Source organism: Phacochoerus africanus, chromosome 11 (assembly GCF_016906955.1).
Source record: "Phacochoerus africanus isolate WHEZ1 chromosome 11, ROS_Pafr_v1, whole genome shotgun sequence".
Lineage (NCBI taxonomy): Eukaryota > Metazoa > Chordata > Mammalia > Artiodactyla > Suidae > Phacochoerus > Phacochoerus africanus.
In genome coordinates this window covers 105,109,060-105,135,594 of record NC_062554.1, presented here as the reverse complement: position 1 = coordinate 105,135,594, position 26,535 = coordinate 105,109,060, and the positions used below count along the sequence as shown (strand labels likewise).

Below are 26,535 nucleotides of genomic sequence, written 5' to 3'. Positions count from 1 at the left end.
GGCCGGGGATCAAACCCATGCCTCCACAGCCACTCAAGCCACTGCAGTTGGATTTTAACCCACTGCGTGTGCCACAGCAGGAACTCCAGACCTTTTCTTAAAAGCAGAACTAGGAGTTGCCATCGTGGTACAGTGGAAACGAATCCGACTAGGAACCATGAAGTTACAGATTCGATTCCTGGCCTTGCTCAGGAGTTAAGGATCCAGCGTTGCCGTGAGCTGCAGTGTAGGTTGCAGACAGGGCTCAGATCTGGCGTTGCTGTGGCTCTGGCGGAGGCTGGAAGCTGTAGCTCTGATTAGACCCCTAACCTGGGAACCTCTATATGCCGTGGGCATGGCCCTAAAAGGAAAAAAGACAAAAAATAAAAAGCATAAAAAATAAAAGCAGAACCAGCTGGCCAAGTATGTTAACTGGTTTCATGTCATTTGCATTCATTTCTGATGATGGATCCTTCCTCTTCCTTTCATAGGATTTGATCCCTAATAGATATTTTGCACCCCAAACAATGTCTCGGCTCCTGCTCCCGGAGAACCTGGCTGGTGACAAATAGAGGAAATCACTGAGGCTTATAGCACCACGTTAGCACGCCAAGGCTAACACGTGCTAACGTGGTACAGTAACAGAGCTCCACAGACCAGGCAGCTTCAACGACAGATATTTACTGTCACCCAGTTCTGGAGACTGGAAGTCCAATCCAAAATCTAGACATTGGCAGCATCGATTTCTTCTGAGGACTGTGAGGAAGAGCTCTGATCTGGGCCTCTCCTTGGCTTGTAGAAGGCTGTCTTCTCCCTCAATGAGTATCGGTGTCTGTGTCCAAAACTCTCTTAGACCTTACCAGAAACATCGTTAACATGCATTTTTCTAGCAACAGTGTGTTCGCAATGAAGTATGTATTTTTGAAGAGAAGGGAAACTCTCTCTACAGCTTTTCTCTTTCCCTTCTGAGCTCTCATTGGAATCTCTTTTAATGTCAATATTTCTACCAACAGTCTCTTTAAGGCAATCTAAGCTTTTTCTATGGTGCACTTCAAATTCGTCCAGCACCAACCTTTGCCCAATTCCAAAGCCACTTCCACATTTTCAGGCATTTGTGATCCCACTTCCCAGTACCAAAATCTATACTAGGCACAACTCTCTGGAGAAGCAGAATTAATAGGAGATTAGATAGATAGATAGATGCATACATATAAACATATGTACATAAATATATACACACATACACACTACATACATACACAGATCATATAGCTAGAAAAGAGAGAGAGATTGAGATTTATTTATTTTAAGGAATTGACTCACATGATTGTGGGGAGTAGCAAGTTCAAAATTGGAAGGACAGGCTGACAGGCTAATGATTCAAATAAGAGTTATTGTTCCAACTCTTGAGTTAACTGATGATGAATCCAAGGGCTGGAAACTCAGGAAGAATCTCTAGGTTATAGTCTGCAGTCAGAATCCCTTCCTCAATAGTGTATCTCAGTCTTTGCTCGAAGGCCTTCACCTGATTGGATGAGGCCCACCCACATTATAGAGAGTAATCTGCTTTGCTCAAAGCTGACTAATTTAATTGTTACCCACACCTTAAAAATACCTTCGTGGTAACATCTAGACTGGTGTTTGACCAAGAAGCGAGGCACAGTAGCCCAGCTAAGTTGACACACAAAATTAACCATCACCAGAGTTCCCTGGTGGCTCAGTGGGTTAAGAACCTATCATTGTCACTGTTGAGGCTCTGGCTACAGCTGTGGCATGGGTTTGATCCTTGGCCTGGGAACTTCCATGTGCTGTGGTCATGGCAAAAAACAATTAAGCATCACAAATATACCCCCAACCCCCTGAGCAAGGCCAGGGATGGAACCTACATCCTCATGGATACTAGTTGGATTTGTTTCTTCTGCTCCACAAGGGGAACTCCACTTTGACCTTCTTTTAGTAGCTATTGTCAGCCAGCAAGAACCTGGGATCTATGCACCCTGACCCAATGGCCCAGGCCGTTCGTAATAATGGAGATGTGTGGTTTCTTTTCAGTCCAGGGTCTCTCACTTGATTACCCCCTCCCATTTCATTCAGGTCTGTCTGTTCAAATGTCATCCCTTCTGAGCAACTTTCTTCATTGACTCTCACTCAGTCAGCCAGTGCAAACACACCTACACTCTCACACATGCACCACTCTTTGTCACTGCATCCAAATCCTGCCTTGTTCTTCTTATTGGCATGTATCAAACCAGAGCTATATTAAGTGGTTTCTTTATTGGTTTTTGTTTTTCTCCTCCTTTAGTGCATAAGTACCATGAGGGCAGACACCCTGCTGGCTGCTCTAAACCTAGAGTGTGGAACCACCTGGGCATGTTAGAAGTTAATCATTATGTGTTGATTGAACACATGAATGGACATCTGTCAGGTGGAAACTATGGGGCTTCGGGGCTTTAAGGCACAAAAGGGGTGGTGAAAAACAAGCGGCCGCCCATCAACTTTTGGTCCTGTTCCTCTGCCTCCCCCCCCTCCCCCTGCCATTCTCACTCTCTTGAATACCTGGATTCCCAATCTTTCATATAAGCTCACCTAGCCTTATTTTTTTTATTTTTATTTTTTTGGTCTTTTTTTTTTTGCTATTTCTTTGGGCCGCTCTTGCGGCATATGGAGGTTCCCAGGCTAGGGGTTGAATCGGAGCTGTAGCTGCCGGCCTACGCCAGAGCCACAGCAACGCGGGATCCGAGCCGCGTCTGCAACCTACACCACAGCTCACGGCAACGCCGGATCCTTAACCCACTGAGCAAGGGCAGGGATCGAACCCGCAACCTCATGATTCCTAGTCGGATTCGTTAACCACTGCGCCACGACGGGAACTCCCCCTCACCTAGCTTTAATTTCTAGTCTCTAAGAAACAGTTCATTTGACCAGCCCAATTGTATAAGGAATTCAGCAAGTGCTGTTTCTACGTCAAATGATATGTTTTGATTCTTCTTGGGTCAGTTGGTGTACCTCAACAGAAACACTGAAATACAGTGGCAGGTTGCTACTTAAAAAAAAAAAAACAGAGCCTGGGAGGTGGGGGTGGTTGCTAAGCAGAAAGAGTATGCTAAATGAATTGATAATGCAAACAAAACTCTGGAGGATATTTTCAGTCCACATAGAAGAACACTCTGTTTTCAAATATTGCTTAAGTAGATCAGAAGCAACCATCTACCAAAAAAAAAAAAAGAAAAGAAATATGTCAAATACAAATCTTTCTTCCTTAAAGCCATTCTCTTAGGTTTCTTTACCAGGCAAGGAAAAAAGAAATGTATCTCTAACTAGGGCCCTTCTCTTAGAATTGACGTGAATAAAGTTTTTTAATTTTCAGCATCAACAGAAAGAGCTACATGTGTAACTCACTTCATAATTATGGTGGTGGTGGTACTGACAGTGATGGTGATGGCAGTGATAATAGTGGTGGTGGTGGTGGTAGTGAGGGTGTTAGTGCTGGTAGTTGTGGTGAGAACAGTGATGGTAGTGATGATGGTGGTGGTAGTGATGGTAGAGATGGAAGTGATGTGTGGTGGTGATGGTGGTAGTAATGGAGATGGTGGTGATGGGTTAGTGGTGGTAGTTGTGGTGATGGTAGTGATGGTGGTGGTGATGGCAGCGATGGTGGTTGTGGTAATAATGGAGGTGAAGGTGATCATGGTGGTAGTTGTGGTGAGAGTAGTGACGGTAGTGATGGTGGTGGTGATTGTGGTGATCGTGGTGGAGATGATGACAGTGATGGTAGTGATGGTGGTGGTGATGATGGCAGCGATGGTGGTTGTGATAATAATGGAGGTGATGGTGATCATGGTGGTAGTTGTGATAGTAGTGATGGTATTGATGGTGGTGGTGATCATGGTGGAGATGATGGCAGTGGTGGTAATGACAGTGATGGTGATGGTGGTAGTTGTGGTGAGGGTAGTGATGGTGGTGGTGATGATGGCAGTGATGGTGGTTGTGATAATAATGGAGGTGATGGTGATCATGGTGGTAGTTGTGATAGTAGTGATGGTAGTGATGATGGTGGTGATCGTGGTGGAGATGATGACAGTGATGGTAATGATGGCAGTGGTGGTGGTGGTGGTAATGATGGTGATGGTGGTAGTTGTGGTGGTGATGGTAGAGATGGTGGTTGTGGTAATAATGGAGGTGAAGGTGATCATGGTGGTAGTTGTGGTGAGAGTAGTGACGGTAGTGATGGTGGTGGTGATTGTGGTGGCGATGATGACAGTGATGGTAATGATGGCAGTGGTGGTGGTGGTGGTAATGACAGTGATGGTGATGGTGGTAGTTGTGGTGAGAGTAGTGATGGTGGTGGTGGTGGTGATGGCAGCGATGGTGGTTGTGGTAATAATGGAGGTGAAGGTGATCATGGTGGTAGTTGTGGTGAGAGTAGTGACGGTAGTGATGGTGGTGGTGATTGTGGTGGCGATGATGACAGTGATGGTAATGATGGCAGTGGTGGTGGTGGTGGTAATGACAGTGATGGTGATGGTGGTAGTTGTGGTGAGAGTAGTGATGGTGGTGGTGGTGGTGATGGCAGCGATGGTGGTTGTGATAATAATGGAGGTGAAGGTGATCATGGTGGTAGTTGTGGTGAGAGTAGTGACGGTAGTGATGGTGGTGGTGATTGTGGTGATCGTGGTGGAGATGATGACAGTGATGGTAGTGATGGTGGAGGTGGTGGTAGTAACGACAGTGATGGTGATGGTATCAGTAGTAGCTCCACCACTGAGCATTTCCTATAGACCACAGGCCCTGAGAGAGGAACTGGTAAGATGAACCCCCTCCCACTCTTTGCGGCTTTAGTCTTCTCACCTCCGCAAGTTCAGAGTTTCATAGAATGTGTTGGGATTTGCAGTTGTGAGGGTTGACCTTCAGGTCGTCATCTTTGCTGAGTTTAGATTTGGAGAAATGTTGCCATCTAGTGCCCCACAGGAGTCTTAACTCTTGAAGCCAATACACCAGTCTCCCTCTGCCTAGTTCCACCCCTGCTCCCAGGTAAGAGGTCAGGTATACCTCTGGCTGGGACTGGTGAACATCCCCCACAACTACCATAGGAATCATGGAAATGTCTCCAGGATTTTTAAAAAATCCCCTTTCCTTTCACAAAATGTGCAAAGAGTAAGAACTAGACAGAGGCAAAGGAATAGCAAAAGAATTAAAATGAGTAATGAGTTAATATTTACTGTGTATGCCATATTAAACTCAGTGAGGAATAGGGGAAAGAAATTAAGGAGAGGGTTTTGTTTTGTTTTGTTTTGTTTTGTCTTGTTTTGTTTTGTCTTTTTAGGTCCCCACCCGCAGCATGTGAAGGTTCCCAGGCTGGGGGTCCAATCAGAGCTACAGCTGCTGGCCTACACCACAGCCATAGCAACGTGGGATCCAAGTCGTGTGTGCAACCTACACCACAGCTCATGGCAATGCCGGATCGTTAACCCACTGAGTGAGGCCAGGGATCGAACCCGCAACCTCATGGATCCTAGTTGTGTTTGTTAACCGCTGAGCCACGACGCGTGCTCCCTAAGGAGAGTTCCTGATTCAACAGTGAGATAAGTGAAGCGAGTCATGGTTCTGGTCTTCCCTTGCCCTTTGGGTCCCTCCCTTCGGAACCTCTCAGACCCTTCCAGGCCCGCTGTGCTATAAACCTTCCCACTCTCACCCACCTAAAGCCTGCTCTCTCAAGGATGTCCTCTTCTGCAGTAACAGTAGCTCAATCCATCCGCCACTTCTGCTGTGTTTTTCTAAGCCCTCCAGAGGCATATCTTTCATGGAAAACTCCAATGACAATAATAATCAGCTAGTCCATAGAGCAGCAAGCGGCCAGCCAGGCTGGTGGGGGAGATGCTTTGAAAAGGAAGAATCTCTACGCCCCCTCCACCCTCAGGCCTGCTCTGCAAGCTTGATCTCGTCTTTCTTTCATGGTGTAAGTCTCTTGACTTCGCTTTACCTCTTCATTTGATGCTTAATGTTCGTTCGTCTCCCCAACTAGTCTGTCAACTCTGTTAGGGTAGGGGCCAGGTCTGTTTTGTTCACAGCGAGCTGCCCGGAGCTTAGCACAGTGCCTGGCACATGAGAGCACCCTGACGAATGCTGGGGGAGAAAATAACTCTAGGGTGCTATTCGGTGTAGTGAGTGGAGACTGGGGGGCATGGCCTATGCCCCTGGCACTGCCTGGCCAGAAGGAGTGCAGACTCCTGATTTTCAGATTGTTTGACCTAGAGCCCTGGCCCTCCCCAGATCTTCAGCTGGAGCCCCCTCTTCCTTTTGGAAGAGAGCGCCATGCACTAGCTCCTCAGCCGTTTGCTCTGGGCCCAGCCATGCCTTCAAAAGGCTCCAGGCAGCACAGTTTGAAAACGATTGATCTATTTCCTTCATTTTACAGAGAAAAACTCATGGAAAAGCTGAGAAATGCGGAAAGGCGACAGAGGTAAGAGACAGAAGACAAAAAAGTGTACGTCAGAGAAAGCATCTGCTTTGTCGTGTTTTCCCCTGGTGGCGCCTCGCTGTCATTCAAGAACCCCCGGCAGGATCTGTTCTCCCTCAGGCGGGAGTTGACTGTGAGAAGCATCCAACCTGGCCCGCAAACAAAAGAGGCCTGGAGAGAGTGCAGGAACCGAGCAGCTGGCGAAGGTGGCTTTGAGGATGCTGGTGATGAAGACGGTGTGTGCCTTGTAAAGGGGCCTGTCTGGGAGACAGCAGCCACGTTGAGATGCTGAGGACAAAGGCATTTTTGTCCTTTGCCACCCGTGAGGCGGTGCTTTTCTGAGCAGCTCTAATTATAAATCCCTGTCCCACTAAGATGGGTAAACTTGGCAGCCTTCGAGATCTGCCTTGTGTCTTTAACTATTTCTCAGTTGGTTTAGATTTGGCAAAACCCCAAGCGCCTTTTGCCAAAGCACTCTTTCCCTTGATTTCTAATCCCTTGAGTGGCTTAAGGGAAATTTCATCCATATGTTTCTGAGTCATTTACTGTGAACTCATCTTTTGGTAAAAGAAATATGTTCCCAAGCCAGCACAGTCTAGAGAATAGCAAATGTTTCAGGCTGAAACAGGTCATGCTTTCTTTTAGAAAGAATTTCCTGAGCGCAAGGAGGAGGGAAGGAGAGCAGCATTTCCTGTCCTCCTGTTCCTTCCTCTGCCTGCATGTCCTTTCTCAACGCTTACTTGAAAAACCTTCTCTGTTTTCTATGAAACTGGTGAATGCCATATTTGCATGTGGGTCTAAACAAACTCTGTAAAATTTGTCATTTTCAGCACACATTCTCCTTTGTAACCTACGCTGGAAAAGAAACATGTGGTGATTGCACATACATTCAACATGGCAGGTGCCTCTCAGCAGCCCAGTGAGAGAGACGTTATTTTTCCTATATAGGGAATCTGAAACTGAAAAATCTGAAGTTAATTAGACAAGGCATGGACTTAAAGGCGAAGCCAATTTCACATCTAGGGCTGTTTCCCAAGTTCTGTCTGTGCTCATTCTGGTGCACAGAGGGGAGGCCCGACACATTCTAGCTGATAGTCACCATGGAGCTAATGATGAATCCTGGCCCGATGTTTCTGGTGAAGTCAACAGAGACTAGACTTGACATTGTTGCAGGAGAGTTATCCTCTCTTCTGTTGCCTCAGGAGAGTTTGGGACCCAGCCTCCTCATCGTGGGGAGATGTCATACAAAGAAGTTGTCAGTCTTGGAAGTAAAGTCTTCAGTAATACTAATAATGATGATGAGGCTCCAGGTGCAACTTGGGCAAGGAAGGCCATAGATGAGAAAACACAAGAGACATTTCAGTGGAACACAACGTGTGGATCTTATTTGGATCCTTATGTGAGCAAATCAGAAACACAAGGAAATCGAAATCGGGAGTTCCCATCGTGGCTCAGTGGTTAACGAACCCGACTAGTGTCCATGAGGACACAGGTTCGATCCCTGGTCTCGCTCAGTGGGTTAAGGATCCGGCATTGCCGTAAGCTGTGGTGTAGGCTGAAGACATGGCTCAGATCTGGTGTTGCTCTGGCTGTGGTGTAGGCCAGCAGCTACAAGCAGCTCAATTTGACCCCTAGCCTGGGAACCTCCATATGCTGTGGGTCTGACCCTAAAAAAGAAAAATAAAAAGAACACAGGGAAATCATGAGATAATCAGTGCCTGACTATTTTATAATATTAACAAATTATTATTTTGATATGTGATGAGGATATTGTGACTTTTTTTTTTTTTTTAAAGATAGACCTTGTCTCTTAGAGGCACTGCTTAAGTATTTGTAGTTAAAACTTTATGATTCCTTGAACTTGTTTTAAAGCAATCTGGGGTGGGGTGGGGGAAGATAAAAGGAGATTGGCCTGGTTTAAAAAAGGATTGAAGCTGAGTGATAGGTACAAGGGGTTCAGGATATTCATCAAAAAAACATTTATATGTTTGAAAGTATCCATGTCAAAGCATTGTTGTGATTATGGTGATTATGATTCTAATTAATTTAAAATTTCCCCCTTTCACATTATCTTAATCATTGCAACAACTCTGTGACGTCTCACGTGAACATGCTGTGGGGTTTTGTGGTGGTAGCAGTGGTTTAAAGGAAAGAAGGGGAGGCAGGTAGAAAGGACGGAAGGAGGGAAGAAAAGGAGGGAGGGCGGGGAGGAAGGAAGGAAGGAAGAGAAGGAAATGGATGGAAGGAAAGAGGGAAGAGACGTTGAGCCAATGGAGGAGAAGGGGAATAATTTCTTAACAAGAGAGTCACGTTTCTGAAGATTCAAGTCCCCAGAGGCACAGAATTCATATGTGCAATCTTGGTCTCTTTGCTCTCTGACACCCTGATTCTAGAGCCGCATTGCAGGCGTGGGCCTGAGGGCCAGAACTCTTCAAAGGTAAAGAAGCACCTCACCTTGGCTTTTGTCTCTGGCTCTGCGGAGTTTTCCTTGATGTTGACATTTTAAAGCTGCTCTCAGTAATCTGCACATGATGTATGTATATTGGACAACAGGAGGCAGACATACTTGGGAGATTCTTTTTTTTCTTCTTCCTAAAACAACAACAACAACAAAAAAAACAACTCCCAGATATTCTGTTTCCTGGATGAAGTTACTGAGGAAAAATTTTGAGTGATTTCAGGCTAATGGTAAAGTAAATGCATGCTCCCTCTCCAGCGTCACATGAAAATGAGACTAAACACTTATCGTTAGGTTTACAATATCTCCTGTTTCCTTTTGCAATTTTTTTTCTTTCTTTCTTTTTTTTTTTTTGGCCGCCCTGGCATATGGAGTGCCTGGGCCAGGGATTCTATCCAGGCCACAGTCACAGCCTAATCTGCAGCTGTGGCAACACCAGATCCTTAACCCACTGTGCCAGGCGGGGGATTGAACCTGCGTCCCATCACTCCCAAGAAGCCGTGGATCCCATTGTGCCACAGCAGGAACTCCTCTTTCCTAACTTTGTTAATGGGCATTTTCTAATATACACAAAGAGAAGGCATAGCATATGACTCGCTCCCCTGATGTCCAACCCCAGCAGTTGTCAGTAACCATCTTGTTTCACCCATGGCTTTCCTTCCCCCACCCCGAAGGATTCATTTAAACAAATGCCAAGCGTCCTTGTCATATCATCTGAAGAACTTCTGTGTGTATGGCTTCCTTTTATTTCAGATTCCTGGGATCCATAGATGACTCTCATGGGGGGAGGGAGGAGGGGCTGGGGGTTTGGGATGGAAATGCTATAAAATTGGGTTGTGATAATCATTGTACAACTATAAGTGTAATAAAATTCATTGAGTAATAAATTAAAAATAAAATACATTAAAAAAAAATAGATGGCTCTCAGATGCATTCGTAGAGAGAAGACTCCATCCAGAGATAATCAGTCTTGTGGATTCGGAGGTAGGAGGAGGCAGGGATGGCAGGGAGGCCTTTGAGGAAGAAGGGCGGCAGGTCCTGCGTCGACAGTGAAAATGGCAGATTAGATGCTCAGTGATCTGCCCCAGGGCTGCAGTTTCAAGGGGTGGACTTCCCTATCTGATGCCCAGAAGGGGGGGCAGGGCTGGTTATGAGCCTGGTCCTCCACCACCACCTCCTGGGCAGTGTCACGTGATCAAGTCAGAGCCACCACAGAGGGCGCTGCGCCCAGAGAGAGGCAAGGTTTGGGCTCCTGAAACTTGTTCAGTTGGACTCTCAAAACATTTATTCCTTGGAGTCCCGCTGTGGCTCAGAGGTAAGAACCCAACTAGTAACCATGAGGACTTGGGTTCCATCCCTCAGAGGGTTAAGGATCCTGAGTTGCCATGAGCTGTGGTGTAAGCTGCAAATGCAGCTCTGATCTGGCGTTGCTGCGGCTGTGGGGTTGGCTGGCAGCTACAGCTCCAATTCCACCCCTAGCCTTGGAACCTCCATATGCCATGGGTGTGGTCCTATAAAGAAAAAAAAAAAAACTTTATTCCCACCCGATTTGATAGAAACCTTTCTAAACCATATCACACATGCCTGTGCCTCCTTAAGGAGGGAAGTGCAGGGAACGTTTAGCCATTTCTTGATGACTTCGAGGCCTGACATCAAGGACAGTTTTGTGTTGATCTCAGATATGATCAGACCTCCAGAGACTGAGAATTACTTTACAGACATGCTCCTAAGCCAAAAGGACACTTGATTTTTCCATCTTTTAAACACATTGTTTTAAATGGAAGTATAGTTGATTTACAATAGTGTGTTGGTTTCAGAGGTACCGCCAAGTGATTTCGTTATATGTGTATTTTTTTCAGGTTATCTTCAATATTTTGTAATAACCTCTTTTTTATTTTAATAGGATAAGGTGAAGGTTGAAGGCATTGTCTTCTTTCCTGCCAGCTGTATCTTTTTACAGCCATCCATGCACGTGACAGTAAGAACCACGTTTCTTCTGCTTCAGACTTGGTGCTTCTAACTGGTATCTGAAGACTGTTACACCTGTGTCTGAGGTAAGAGGAAGCTGGGTGAGAATCTAGGGGACTCACTTTGGAAGAAAGTGTACGGATTATGTGACACCAGTTTTGTGTCTTCCGAATCACTTGGTGGCTTACTTTTTAGTGATTGGCTCTGTCCTGAAACATTACAGCTATGAGTAGATGATCTATTACTTCTGTATTGCTCACGGCTGTTTGACATAAGCTCAAGAAGTAACCTAAATCAGATCTCAGCATCTCCCAGAGTTAAGAAAATATAGCAAAGCACAGGAGATGAGCAATAAGGAGCCCGAAAATATAGACACATCATGGTGAAAACATCCTCCTAGATATTCCTGGGTCTTGGTGGGAGAGAGTTGAGAATGGAAATAGTAATTTTTAAAACTATGTTTAATTCAAAAAACATATATCTCACAAAAGGAGATACAGAGCATAATAAGAACATACTCAGCTACACCCAAGTCAGCAAGTCTAGGAGTGAAGAGATGCTCATCCAATGAAGTGGATGAAAGATGCTCTCCCACACTTAACACGAACCTTTGCGTACAGATATAAGAGCAAGGCCAGAGAGCTGAAGTACCCAGACCTCTACTACCAGTCTCAGTTGCCCACAGGAAAAGCAGGGGTCACCTTTCCACTTATCCTCCTGACAGTTTCTTACTCAGCAGGGAGACCCTGTGTTTTAGATTTATTTTGATCAATAAGGACATGTAGGTGGTGAGCAGGAAATGAGAGACATCTCAGGTGAGATTCTTCCAATGTTCTGGGAGATGTTACCGGAGAGTGGGATGCAGGGAGCTGGCAGACAAGGAGCCTGGAGGTTAGGAAAGCAGGTTTTCAAACTGCAGAGAAAAGACAGAAGACGTTTTATGAACTGAGGCCCCATGGCATTGACGCTCAACCCTTCCTGTGCAGTAAAATCATCTGGGGAACTTTTGTTCATTGAATTTTCCTGATTGAGGTATAATTTATATAACTTGAGTATACAGATATGAATGTACCACATTTAAGGCCCCACTTTGAAAATGAATTTGGACAGATGCATACGATCTGTAATGTACATTGCTGTCAAGATAAAGGACAACCACCCCAGGACAAACTCTTGCGAGCTTCCCAGAACCCCTGTTCCTTGAGGCAACCACTGTTCAGACCCTGTCTCCATATCTTACTTTTGCCTCTTCTAGAATCTCACATAAATGCAGTCATAGAGTGGGCCCTTTGGGTGTGCATGGACTCACTTGGCATCATGATTTTGAGGGCCATTGATGTGGTCACGTGACTCAGTAGTTTTCTCCTTTTCTGTTCCTGGGGTCTATTGTGTGGACATACCGCAATGTGTTCTTTCATTCTGTAGTTGAGGGACATTTGGATTGTCTCCAGTTTGGAGCTATTGTTAATGAAACTATTAAGTCTTTTCTTGTACATGTGTTTTCTTTCTTTCTTTTTTTTTCTTTTTGTCTTTTGTCTTTTTAGGGCCACACCCTTGGCATATGGAGGTTCCCAGGCTAGGGCATCGGAGCTACGGCTGCTGGCCTATGCCACAGCCACAGCAATGCCAGATCAGAGCTGTGTCTGAGACCTACACCACGACTCACAGCAACACCAGATCCCTAATCCACTGAGCGAGGTCAGGGATTGAACCCGCAATCTCATGGTTCCTAGTCAGATTCATTTCCACTGCACCACGATGGGAACTCCATGTACATGTGTTTTCATTTTTATTAGATGAAATCCTTGAAGCAGTGGTGTTGTCATTAGGTATCTGTATGCTTCTCTCAATGGGAACCTGCCAGAGCAATCTCTAAAGTGGTCACATTATTTTCTTTTCCCAGCAGAAATGGATGAGAGTTATAGTTGCTCTGCAGTTGTCAGTATTCTTTTAATTTTGGCCATTAGTGGGTATCTCATTTTGGTTTTAATTTCCATTTCCCTGGTGGCTAATGATGTTGAACACTTCTTCATGCATTTATTGGCTGTTTATATTTTTCCTCCGTGAAGTGCTTAGTCAAGGATTTGGCCAGTTTTTCACTTGGGCTCTTTGTGTTTTTTATTACTGAGTTGTAGAAATTGCTAAAATATGCCTGATACAAGTACTTTGTCAGATACATGTGTGGCAAATATTTTCTCCCCGTCCATGATTGACTTCTTCTTTGTATTAGCTCTTTTAAGCATTTTTAAAAGTTTTATATATTTTTTATTGTTTAAATTTTTTATTGTAGTTGACTTACAATGTTCTGTCAATTTCTGCTGTACAGAAAAGTGACCCAGTCATGCATACATATACATTCTTTTTCTCACATTATCCTCCATCAAGTTCCATCACAAGTGACTAGATAGAGGGGAGAGGATCAAGATGGCAGAAGAGTAAGGTGTCGCACTGACCTTCTCCTACAAACACATCAAAAAACCACATCTACATGTAGAACAATTTGCACAGAACATCTACTGAATACTGGCAGAACTTAAACCTCCAAAAAGGGCAAGAAACCCTCTGCAAGTAACTAGATACAGTTCCCTGTGCTGTGCAGGATCTCATTGCTTATCCACTCCAAATGCTATAGTTTGCACCTACTAACTCCAAACTTCCAGTCCCTCCCCCTCCCCCTTTGCCACCACACGTGTGTTCTCCATGTCCATGAGCTTGTTTCTTTTCTGTAGATAGGTCCATTTGTACCATATATTAGACTTCAGATATAAGTGATATCACATGGTATTTGTCTTTCTCTTTCTGACTTACTTCACTAAGTATGAGTCTCTAGTTCCACCCTGTTGCTAGAAATGGCATTATTTTCATCTTTATTATGGCTGAGTAGTATTCCATAATGTATATGTACCACATCTTAATCCACTCTTCTGTCGATGGAGATTCAGGTTGTTTCCATGTCTTGGCTATTGCGAATAGTGCCGCAGTGAACATATGGATGCATGTATCTTTTTGAATGAAAGTTTTGACTGGATGTATGCCCAAGAGTAGGATTGCTGAGTCATATGGTAGTTCTATATTTAGTTTTATGAGGTACCTCCATTCTGTTTTCCACAGTAGTTGTACCAATTTACATTCCTACCGTCAGTGTAGGAGGGTTCCCTTTTTTCCACACCCTCTCCAATATTCATTATTTGTAGACTTAATGATAGCCATTCTGACTGATGTGAGATGGTGCCTTTGTCTTTTAATGGGCAGAAATTTTTAATTTGCAGGGGAGGGGAAGCAAAACATTTTTCTTTTTTTTTAATTAAAGTATAGTTGATTGATAGTGTTGTGTCAATTTTCTGCTATACAGCATAGTGACCCAGTCATATATGTAGATAGATAGATACATAGATATGCATTCTTTTTCTCATATCATCTTCCATCCTGTTCTATCCCAAGAGATTAAATCTAGAAATTTTTAATTTTAATGAAATACATTTTAACACTTTTAAAAAATTAGTATCTGGGTAACCTAAAAAACAAAACAAAACCTTGTTTGCATCCTACCCCAGAGATTTGGTTCAATTAGTCTGTGTTGGGGCCAAGCATCAGTGCTTTTTAAAGGTTGCTTCAGACTTTCCACCATAAAGCCAGGTTTGAGAATCCCAAGTGAAAGGGAAATACAATTGGAAATACAGAGGGCTCTAAAAATGAAATTCTGAGAATATAATAAGGCATAATCTCAGTGAATATCAAGGAGGGACCTAATATCCCCTTTGTGTCAGCAGCAAACATTTCAAAGAGGCAGAGAGCGAGCAGATAATAACAGGACACAGAGGCTATGGTGCTGCTGTTACAGCTCTGGCCTTTGAGATGCCCAGAGAACAAAAAGTGGACCTCAGAAAACCATGTGTGGGGCATGAAGATGAACAAGAAAGGCAACATCCTGCAGCAGCAGGGGAAGCAGATGATGGGAGGGCCCACCTAGGGTCTGACTTCTGCCCTTTCCATCTGGAAGCAGAATATTTGCCACCAGTGAAATGGAACACAGGTGGTTAAGGGGGAACAGTAGCTGAAGATGGATGAAGAGGCAGCGAGGGAGCCCTGAGCTGCTCTAAATGAGTTCAGGTCTCCAGGCCCCATGAATCAGAGCCCTGGGAACAGAAAGACTTTGAGAGATAATTGAGGAATCACACTGTCATCTTTGAAAAATCACGGAGGAAGGGAACATTGCCAGAAAACCCAAGAGGAGAAAATGCTCCAAGTTTCCAAAATGGGGCTGTTAGAGACTATGAGGTCACAGCACTGTCCAGTATCTGTCCCAGGGATGTGTCCCTTGAAGACTGGGCAGCCCCAGGCAGTGGTCCAGGAAGCCCTCCAAAAAGCAGCTGCAACTTCAAATCCAGCTGACAAGACTCTCCTCTTGGGATAAATCCTATGGATATAGATCCTGGCCCAGCCCTGCTTTCCTGCATTTTTAGCTTCTCTTATATGAGTAATAATTAAATGTCATTAATCATTGACATTTATTGAGCACCTACTATATGCTAGGCTAGTGTGTCTCAAATTCTAAGATTCTTGAGTCTTCAAGAATACATGTTCAGCATTCAGCCCAGACAGAGATCCAAAGACCTCCATTGGAAAAGCACTGGATTAAAAGCTAAGAGCTGGTAGATGGATGGATAAATAAACTAGACGGATGGTACATCTAGACAATGGGATATCATTTAACACTAAAGCAGAATAAGCTCTGAAGACATGAAAAAGTTTGGAGGAACCTTAACTGCATATTACTAAGTAAAAGAAGCCAATCTGAAAAGGCTATACACTGTGTGATTCCAACTATATGATATTCTGGAAAAGACAAAACTAGAGACAGTAAAAAGATGCTCTGTTGGAGTTCCCATCATAGCGCAGTGGAAACGAATCCGACTAGGAACCCTGAGGTTGTGGGTTCAATCCCTGGTCTCGCTCAATGGGTTAAGGATCTGGCATAGCCGTGAGCTGTGGTGTAGGTCGCAGACGTGGCTCGGATCTGGCATTGCTGTGGCTGTGGTGTAGACTGGCAGCTGTAGCTCCAATTAGACCCCTAGCCTGGGAACCTCCATATGCCACAGGTGCAGCCCTAAAAAGAAAAGATGCTCCGTGGCTACAGAGGAGGGTAAGGAGGGATAAATACACAGAGCACAGAGGACTTTTAGAGTAGTGTAACCACTCTGTATGATATTATAATGGTGGATACATGTCACTATACATTTGTACAAACCCATGGAATGTATAACACCAAAGTAAAGCACAGTGTAACCTATGGACTTTGGGGGATAGTGATGTATCGATGTGGGTTCATTGATTGTAACAAATGTACACTCTGTGGGGGGATGTTGATGATGAGGGAGGCTCTGCCCATGTGGGCTTTGGGGCACACCGGAACTCTGGATTTTCTGCTCAGTTTTGCTCTCAAGCTAAAACAACTGTGAAAAATAACATCTATCTTCAAAAAATTAAAAATGTAAGAACAGAAAATCAAAATTTTGTAGAGAATATTTAGACCCTGCAGAATATACCTATGAATCCATTTAAAAAAAAAAAACATGTGAGGTACCTCATATGCATTATTTCTGATTCTTAAAACCACCTACAGGATACATGTAATTATTATTCAGATTTTAGAGATGATTTAACTGGGGCAGGTTTAAGTAAATCGACCCAGATCACATTGTGAACAATTGGCAGGACAGGATTAAGCTCAAGTCTTGCACGTGGATGAAAAACCTGTGCTCTTGACCATGGCTGCTCACTGCCTCCCACTGCGATCTCCGATCTCCACTTACCTGCTGTGCACTCACCTGGCTTCAGCTTCATCCCAGACCTTTCTGGCCTGACTTTGTTTGCATGCTTCTCTCTTTATCCCAACTGTATTGTTGCCAGGACCCTTGACCTCCTCTCAGCCTAGCCCTCAGTCTTAACCCCTGCTGCTGACCAAGTGCTTGCCAACCTCATTCTCAGCTGGCCAGCCTCTTACCCAGCACTACTCCCACCTCCAGCTTTGATTCTATCCTTGTCTTCCACCTGTATACCCAGCCCTGCCCTGCCCAGCCCAGCCCAGCCCGGGAGCTGGAATCAGGGCTTTGTCCTGGTTCAAGGCTCCAGTCACAGCAGTTTAAGCAATGAAGGGGAACAACCCATGGCCCCGTCTGCTGCAACTGGAGGAGACCAAGTCTTCTTCACTTCCAGGAAGTGCTGCTGTCATATTATCTAGATCAATCACAGATCGATGTGGGATACCATCTGTGAATTTGAGGTGCTTTGCTTTGTTAAGAAGCTTATATTCCCATCTCTAGTGCCTTCTTTTTTTTTTCCCCCTCCATAATGGCTGCACCTTTGGCATATGGAAGTTCTAGGCTAGGCGTGGAATTGGAGCTGCAGTTGCCTGCCACAGCCACAGCCCCAGCAACACCAGGTCTGAGCCATATCTGCAACCTATCTACTCTGCAGCTTGCAGCAGCACCAGATCCTTAACCCACTGGGCGAGGCCAGGGATTGAACCTGCATCCTCACGGACACTTTGTTGGTTCTTAACCTGCTGAACCACAGCAGGAATTCCCCTGGTGCCTTTTGGAATGAATGGGTATAATGTCACAACCTTGAGTGGTAGCTCTCAAGGAACAGAATAAGGGCAGCAATCACTGGCTTCCTCACGAAGTGAAAAAGTATGCCCAATTTTGGCATTGTCATGAGGAACAACTATTCATGAACTATTGCCTTTACAGTGCCAGTATCATGATTTTCTCTCTTCCCTAAGACATGGGCTCAGATGGTCCATACTTGTCTGGGAGCCAGCCTCAGCAATGCTGTTATTCTGTCCATCCAAAGATGTGTTGCAATATCTGTTACCCGTTTAAATACCTTCTGGAAATTTGGTATAATTCGCTTCTATAATATGATACTTTAACTTTTAAATGCATTCATGTTAAGTCCAATGGTCATTGTAACTTTGTATGTGACATCAGGTTCATAATAAATCTGTTATTACATGGGGAAAAGTAGGCAAATGGTTAGCCAGCCAGTGGGAGTAGAATTGGCGGGCAGACTCCAGAGTCCTTTGTGGCAGCTATTACATCGTTTCTCTGCGAGGGTGAAGCAGTGTCTTCTGGGAGTCGAGCAGGTACTATGCAAGGAAAGAGATCATCAACTGAGCTCCATCTCCCAGAGTCCCAGCAATGGTCTGCTGAGGGACTTTGGAGAGCCTGGGAAGGCTCAGGGGCATTCTCATCTCAGGCAAGGCTAACGCCATAAGCGTAAGGCCATTAATGATTTTGTATTCCAGAGTTGAGAATTGAAGTGAGTCCTCAGAACCTGTGATCCTGACCTCTTTGCCCATGATGAGCATTAGAACCAGCCTGACACTGGTGTACACTGGGGTACAGATTCCGTGGTACCTACCTGCTGCCCCCACAAAGAGTTCATCAAGACCAAGTTTTTCACAGTGACTTCTTTTCCATCCATTTTCTTTGGTCCTCTTTTTGGAAAAATAAAACCTGAGAACTAAGGCTGTGAAGTGCTAGAAGGCTTTTGATGCCACAGTCCTGCATGACTGCTGCCCAGTTCGCCAGGCCAGTTCTTCACATTCATGTTCTATACCAGATTACATTTTCAAGTTACGTAGACTCAGCCTAATTACTAAGCAAGCTTCTTATGCTCACCAAGAAATAATTTTATTAAAATTTGGCTTCATATAGAACTGTCCACAAGCGAAGAATGTGTTGATTAGTGAGCATGACTCTTCTATCCTCTTAACAGGTATAGTTTTCAAATAAGTTATTTAATAATCCTCTAGTCTATGAAAAATGATTCGTTTCCTATTGCAACTGTTAACAATGACCACAAATAGCAAATTCAAGACAAAGTTACTATCTTAGACTTTTGTAGGTCAGGAGTTTAAAATCAAGGTGTGGGGAGGGCTGTATATTTTCCAGCATCTCTACAGAAACATCTATTTCCTTGCCTTTTCCAGCTTCTAGAGGCTTTCTATATTCCTTGGCTCGTGGCCCTTTCCTTTATCTTCAAAGCCACATTACATCTCTCCAACCCTTCTTGTGTTGGTCACATTTCTTCCTGTGATCACAACTGGAAAAAGGTCACCACTTGGAGGATTTGTGTAATTACATTGGGCCCACCCAGATGATCCAAGATAATATCCCCATCTCTCAACCCTTAATGACATCTGCATATTCCCTTTTTCAAAGGCAAGTGACATATTTGCAGACTCTAGGGATTAGGACGCAAACATACCTGCGGGGCCACTATTCTGCCTGCTACAAAGGAAAAGGGTAATGTTAATGCCATCCACACTTTAAGCGTCTCTCAGGATTTGTGAAATACACTTTATAAGGTTGGTATTCTCTCTCTTGAAGGACCATCTATCATGTGTTCGATGCAGCAGCATCACAGAACAAGTTAGTTGTCAGTGTATTTGCTGAAGCCTTCAATATGAGAAGGAACATTATCTGGAGCACAGCAGTGCATGATTTTTTAGGGAAAAGCTCTCAAGTAAATGTTAATTTTTCATCCCTTATCCAGAAGGGCTTCACATGCCTCTGGATTTACAGGTTAAATACAAAACTGTACAAGTAAAATTATTTTGGACATCAAATTTCTGGGCCCTCTCAACTTCAAGCATGACATCCAGGTGGATCAATATTATCTCCAACACAACTTCTCCCTTCAGCTCAGGTCATCAGTGGTTATATTTTGAGGTTCTCCCACAGAAAAGCCCTGGCTACCCCAACTTTATGCCTTTCAAATGTCACCCACTGGATCTTTGAAGACCTAAAGAAATGATTTGCCTCTGTTCTGACTCTTGGAAATTTTTCTTGGGCGAAGGCAGGCCCCTGTGTCATCACAGTTAAACCTCTGTTCTGAAAACCACCAGCATTCTGACCCTGCAGGAACACAATTCTACACATATGCTTCTTAAGAGAGACCGAGACCAGAGCTGTCCAACAGAGCTTTCTTCAATCATGGAAACCTTTTGTAATCAGCACTGCTCAATGCAGTAGCCACTAGCTACTTGTAATTACTGAACACTTGAAATGTAGCTAATGTGACTAAGCAAATGAATTCCTTATTTTGATTAGTCAATTTAAATGTAATATAAATAGTCGCAGGTGGTTGCTGGCTGCCATACTGGACAGGGTAGATCTAGACTGTCTGGGGAAAAGGAGAACTTGGCCATCCAGGTCGTATTTTGATCCTGTTGATCCCATCTAAAGGGATCAGGGATAGGGTGTTTCATCATACTCTGCATAGATCACTGCAAACGCAAGCATTGGCAGAGTCTGAGAGGCTAAGCACCAAATCTGTTGATTCAGCGTCAACACAGAGCATCCAGAGCATCTGGACCTGCAGGTTTTCCATTCTGGCCCACAGGACTGATGACCTGACCCTGAGCAAGGCAGCAGTCTCCACGTGCAAGAATGCCCAGAAGCTGGCCACAGTGCAGCCTTGAATCTCTCCACAGAGAGCAGCAGCAAAATGCACAGCCCACAGCCACTGCTTGGCCACTGTGCCAACCACAGGGTACACTTTCTATCCAACCCCCAACACCCAGATATGGTGGCTGTGCCTGCACCCACCATCACGTTTTGTAAATTGGACCTTCTAGTAGTTATAGAAGGAGATTACCCTACAAAATATGAATGTATTCAAGGAGTGTTCCTGGGTCTTCCTTGATCAATTCTTCATTTAGTCTCTGCCACATGCCCATGAACTTAACCCAATAACTGGGCTTGGGTGTAACTAGTATTACCCTCAGCTCGCTAGGGCAGAGCCTTTCACTGCAGGTCCTCATATTGGCTGATGCATTTGGAACATAGCTCATTTTCTCTCATACCTACAAGGACCCCTTAGTGGCTACAACTGCCTGCATGTGCATATGAAATACATCTCATTTTTATAAATCCTTCCATTCCAGTTAGGTGGCTTCAGTGCCATAACCCCAGTTTTTCCAAAGCAGAAATTAAAGGTGAATTTTTCTTTCTGCTCACTGCTACCTAATGGCTATTGCTGTTCCTCACATTTGAACGTCCCCTATTTGTGCTGCTACATTTACCCCAGTTCCTGTCAGCCCCAACTCTTAAAGCCACAGTGACAGGAGTAACTACCAGTATGAACATCCTGTTGAGAGACCAGTTTTATCAGTTCTGCCTATAAGATTAAGTTGAACAAACTGTCTCTCTAGAGAAACTCTCAATGTCAGCTGCCTAGTTTGGGTATTCACCAAGATGCCCAATTCACCCAATTTTCCATGTATATACCCCAAACTCAAAGAAGAAGAATAACCCTTCTCTAGCCCTATTTCCCATTGTCTAGGTTATCCATTCTGATGGGCTGGAACTATAAGTCTTCCTATCCTCAAAGCCCACCTCTTCATCATCCCCTTTTGGCCACCAAGCTTGATGCCATGTCACAACAGCATGTCTCCTGTCCCCATCAAAGACACTGAAGAATTCCAGCACCCAGAGTTTTAGTTCTCTGTGAACTATGAGATCTGACCTAGTATTGTACCTCCTACATTCATGAGCTATAAATAGCGATGCCTTTCTGTCACCAGTTTAAGTAGCATGGCCCAACAGCCTGAGCCTTGGATAGGGGAAAATAATGCCTCAAGATAGAGACCATTTAAGGGCTGATCTTTTTTTAAAAATGTATTTTATTGAAGCATAGTTGATTTATAATGTTGTATTAATTTCTACTATATAGCAAAGCGATTCATTTATACACATATGTATGTTCTTTTTCATTTTTTTCCATTATTTTTTTATCACAGGTTATTGAATATAGTTTCTTGTGCTATACAGCAGTACCTTGTTTTTTATCCTTTCTGTGCATAGCAGTTTGCTTCAGCTAATCCCAAACTCCTGATCCTTCCCTTCCCCCAACCCCCTCCCCCTTGGCAACCACAAATCTTTCTCTATGTCTGTGACTGTTTCTGTTTCATAGATAAGTTCATTTGTGTCATATTTTAGATTCTACATATAAGTGATATCATATGATATTTGTCTTTCTCTTTATGACTGACTTAGTATGATAATCTCTAAATCCATCCATGCTGCTGCAAATGGCTGATTGGTATTCCAGTGTGTGTGTGTGTGTGTGTGTGTGTGTGTGTGTGTGTGTGTATCACATCTTTATCTATTCCATGGTCCGTGGGCAGTTAGGTTGTTCCCATGTCTTAGCTATCGTGCATAGTGCTGCTGTGAACACAGGGATGCTTGTATCTTTTTGAATTACAGTTTTGTCTGGATATATGCAAAGGGCTGCTCTTTAGAACGGGCTGTTCTCTCATTAATATTGAACAACTGGGCTCAACAAACAATTTTTGTTCACCTCCATGTGCCACGCCCTGTGCTAAACACTAAGGATCCCAAGTATTTTGTGGCCCTCAAGAAGCTCACAATATGGAGAAGAGACAAGCAAATAAGTTAGTTCTGATAATACAGAGTAACTATGTCCCATGAAAGAAATGAGATAAGGGCACACAGAGAGAGGGTCATATTCCTCACAACGGGGCGGGGGGAGCAGGCGGTCTGGGAGACATGCCCGGGGGGAGTAGTTAATCAGGTGGATGGGGTAAGGTGGGGGCCAACGTTTCTGACAACACATGCAGTGTGTTCAGTGGAATAAAAGAGCACATCTACAAGATGATGCCTCAGAGCATGGACCACCAGAGCATCTGAGGCATCTAAGGTGAGACAGGAGGATGGAAGGGGAGGCATCCCTAAGAAGGGGCAGCTATTTCATGCTAAGGGGCTTGATTTCATTCTGCAGGTCATAGAAGGCCACCGAAGGACTTTTAAGCTGGGGTGAGGTATGGTGATGTTGGTGTTTCAGGATAGGTCTGAATGCACAGTGTGGAGACTGAATAGAAAACCATACTGGAGGCAAGAGGACCAGACAGGTAGTAGTCTGGTTACTGAACAGTGAGCTGACCGTGGCTAGGTGGGTGTGACAGGGCAGAGGAGAGGAAAAGGCAGTTTCGGGAAATATTAGAGGTGGAAACGACAGGCTTGGGGAGGTTGGGCAGCTGCAGGACTCTAGGTTAGGTTTCTGGTTTGGACAGCTGGGTACTTAGTGTCACTGGCTGAGACAGGGAATAAAGCAGTCCCATTACAAGGCCAGAGAAGGCAGCTCCAACCCTCACTCTTAGCTTAAATCGGCTTTACCTCCCCGACCTCTGGCTTTCTTGGTTTCTCAGTTTCAGTCAGACATTAGCCTTCAACCTTTCCTGCCCAGCTGGTTTGCTCCCTGAAGGAGCATCTGCCTTTGTTCCACTGTTGGTCTTTCCCTGCCATGGAAGCATCCTCAGGGTGGCTTCTTCAGTTCACCTCACTGACCACCAGTCAACCCTCCACTCTCATTACCCAGCCCGACACCTATGCCCTTAACCAACCCACCCAGCTCACCACTGACTCGCTTCCATTCTCCACCCCTGTTGGCCTTGGCCTTGCTTGGCCCTCCAAGCTCCACTGTGACACAGTCCAGCCTGGACCCAGTCCCTTTCAGGGCCACTCAGAGCCCAACAAAAAAGGGCACTCCTATCCACAACAAAACTTTAGAAGAGGCTATAAAAGAGATGGCTGGTGAACCTTAAAGAGGAAAGGGGGGTGATAACCAGAAACTTAACATAGGGTTTGCTGAGAATAAGGTCATGTACTTCCCTTTTTGGATGGACTTTCTGGATTAATTAACCAGGAAAATGCTGTGGACAGAAAGGTGTTTGACCAAATTTCTCGTGTCTTTATACATAAGATCGAATGGTAATACAATTAGGTGGGTTCACCTTGAGTTGAATAACTGTAGCCCAGGAATATTAATTGACTGACTGATTGGTTGATTCTCCTTCAGGTACTTAAGGACTCTGTCCTTGGGCCTGTCTTCAACACAAATTTTATCAATGATTTGGACAAAAAGAGACATTATAGCTATTAAAATATGAGAAGGCCATTGAACTAGATAATTTAATGGATGATCAAATTGGGAGGCTAAAGGATCTCTCTAAGTTGGAATGATGGATCACAACCAATAAGAAAAATAATGATATTAGTCTTCATTTAAGACTAAGAAATCTAATAGCAAGGATTTAAAAATGAGTGAAATCTGAATCGACAGCACTTTATTAACACGAACCCAAACTAAAGGTTTTCTTGCCTTCGAGGGCAAAGTGAGCCAAGAGACCTACTCATGGCTCCAATCTCACCATTCAGGGAGCACTGTGGTCATTTCAGATGGTGTCCAGAGCGAAGGATGCAGCGTTCCCCTCTGCTGTGAATGTGACATCCAGCTCTCAGTGGCCTGTGTAAGAGGGACTTTGTAAATTTGACAGTGGCTGCCTCTAGGGAATGGAATTGGGGGGCAGAGTACTTTCATATGCTTCGGTTTAAGACTTATGTAGCATCTATTTGCTTGTATTTAAAAAACAATGGAAAAATCAGGAACATAACCTGCTAGCTAAGAGTGCAGGATTTGGAGTCAGACTGATCATTCAAATTTCAATTCAGGTACTTTTTGGCTGTGGGAACGTGGCAGATCACCTACCTTAACTGGTCCTTGGTCATTTCTACCACTGAGAAGATACCTACTCTGTAAAGTCCTCACGAGAAAAAATATAAAAACCACATCTGAAGTCACTGTGAACTCACTCCAGCCCTATTCAGAGGTGGACAGCCAGAATCAAGTGCTCAGAAATGGCAAGAGAGATCCTGAGAAGGAAACAGCTGATGTTTCGAATGTTTGGGGGAGGGGCAGTAGAAATGACTTTTTTTTTTCTCTCTCTCTAAAAGGCATAATTGAGACCAAATTCACCAAGAGACACTGACAAAAAGTCAGGCTTAGAAACCAGTGGTTTATGACCTCTCTGGCACCTTGAGTTTAGGAATCCACATGTGATGTTTACTGAGTTGAATTTTGAAGAATGAAGCAAAAGTGTTTTGGTGGAAATGCTGCTCAGTTCAACGTTAAGAACTGTTTCAGCTCAGGCTGCTTGTGGAAGGTAGTGAGTGCCCCGTGGCTGGAGGCATCCCAGTGTGGACGGCATAATCGCCTGCCAGGGATGGTAAGCAAGGGACTCTTGCCCTGCAGCCTGGTTAGGTTAGTGGTTGTGAAACCAGGCTGATCATTGGAAGCACAAGGAGAGCTTTTTGAAATGGAGGTTTTGTGTCCACACACTCCTAAATGAACCAGAACAAATATGTATTTGAGGAGTTCCTGGTTAACGAATCCGACTGGGAACCATGAGGTTGCGGGTTCGATCCCTGGCCTTTGCTCAGTGCCCTGGCCTTTGAACCACAGCCGGGAGCTGTGGTGTAGGTCGCAGATGTGGCTCAGATCCTGCACTGCTGTGTCTGTGGCGTAGGCCAGCGGCTACAGCTCCGATTAGACCCCTAGCCTGGGAATCTCCATATGCCGGGAAAGTGGCCCAAGAAAATGGCAAAAAGACAAAAAAAAAAAAAAAGTATTTAAGAAACACGCACCAGGAGACACTGACAAAAAGTCGAGCTTAAAAACCGGTGGTTCATGACCTCTCTGTTATGTTGAGTTTAAGAATCCACTATGTGGTATTTACTGAGTTGAGTTTTGAAGGGTGAAGTGACAAGGAATAAGAGCCAGAGTGTCACTGTAGGAAGTTGGGAAGGAGAAAGAGTGCAGATAAGTGGGGGACCCCCAACCCAAGCATGGCCAGGACACAAGGGCTCCTCACCTGGGAGGAGATACGGATCCAGAGGGACCCTTGGGTATATGTCAACTTCTTGCAAACCACTAGGATGAATTTCCTTTGAAAACCATAGTCACAGATAATCCCTCCCCACTAGGAACACATGACAGATTCCATTTTGAGAGATGAGCCAGGTCTTAAACAAAACTAGTGACAGAGGGAGATGTCACAGTGCTGTGGCCTGTGAAGGGAAGGAGAGGCATGGCCTTGGTTACTTTTTAATTGGAAGAAGATGTTATTGCAGGCAGCAAGACATTTAAGAAATGCCATTGTTTTTTTCCATCACTGATGAGAAAGAAGTGAACATGTAAAGAGTGGACATTTAAAATTAACCATCTTCGGAGTTCCCATCATGGTGCAGCAGAAACAAATCCGATAGGAACCATGAGGTTGTGGGTTCAATCCCTGGCCTCGCTCGGTGGGTTAAGGATCCGGCGTTGCCATAAGTTGTGGTGTAGGTCACAGAGGCAACTCGGATCCTGTGTTGCTGTGGCTGTGGTGTATGTTAGCAGCTATAGCTCCGATTCAACCCCTAACCTGGGAACCTCCAGATGCCACAGGTGTGGCCCTAAAAAGACAAAAGACAAAAAAAAAAATTAACCATCTTCAATTAAGGAAGAGTTCCAGGCCTTGTGGGGAGCAGGTTAGAGGATCAAGTACTAGTAAAGTACTAGTTACAACAGCAAGCACTTTCTAATATATGGCACAAATGAACCCTTCCACAGAAAAGAAAATCATGGACTTGGAGAATAGACTTGAGGTTGCCAAGGGGTAGGGGGATGGAGTGGGGATGGATTGGGAGCTCGGGGTTAATAGATACAAACTATTGCCTTTGGAATGGATTAGCAATGAGATCCTGCTGTGTAGCACTGGAAACTATATTCAGTCCCTTATGATGGAGCATGATAATGGGAGAAA

At 44.5% G+C, this 26,535-nt stretch overlaps 1 long non-coding RNA gene across 1 annotated transcript in view; it reads left to right on the top strand.

Moving 5' to 3' along the window:
- LOC125110923 (uncharacterized) overlaps window positions 1-25,129 on the top strand; it is a 64,245-nt gene extending 39,116 nt beyond the window's left edge. The window contains exons 3-5 of the long non-coding RNA XR_007130761.1: window positions 6,395-6,439; window positions 10,798-10,948; window positions 24,404-25,129. This is a non-coding gene — a long non-coding RNA (uncharacterized LOC125110923). The remainder of the gene's footprint in view (window positions 1-6,394; window positions 6,440-10,797; window positions 10,949-24,403) is intronic.
- The last annotated feature ends 1,406 nt before the right edge of the window (window positions 25,130-26,535 follow it).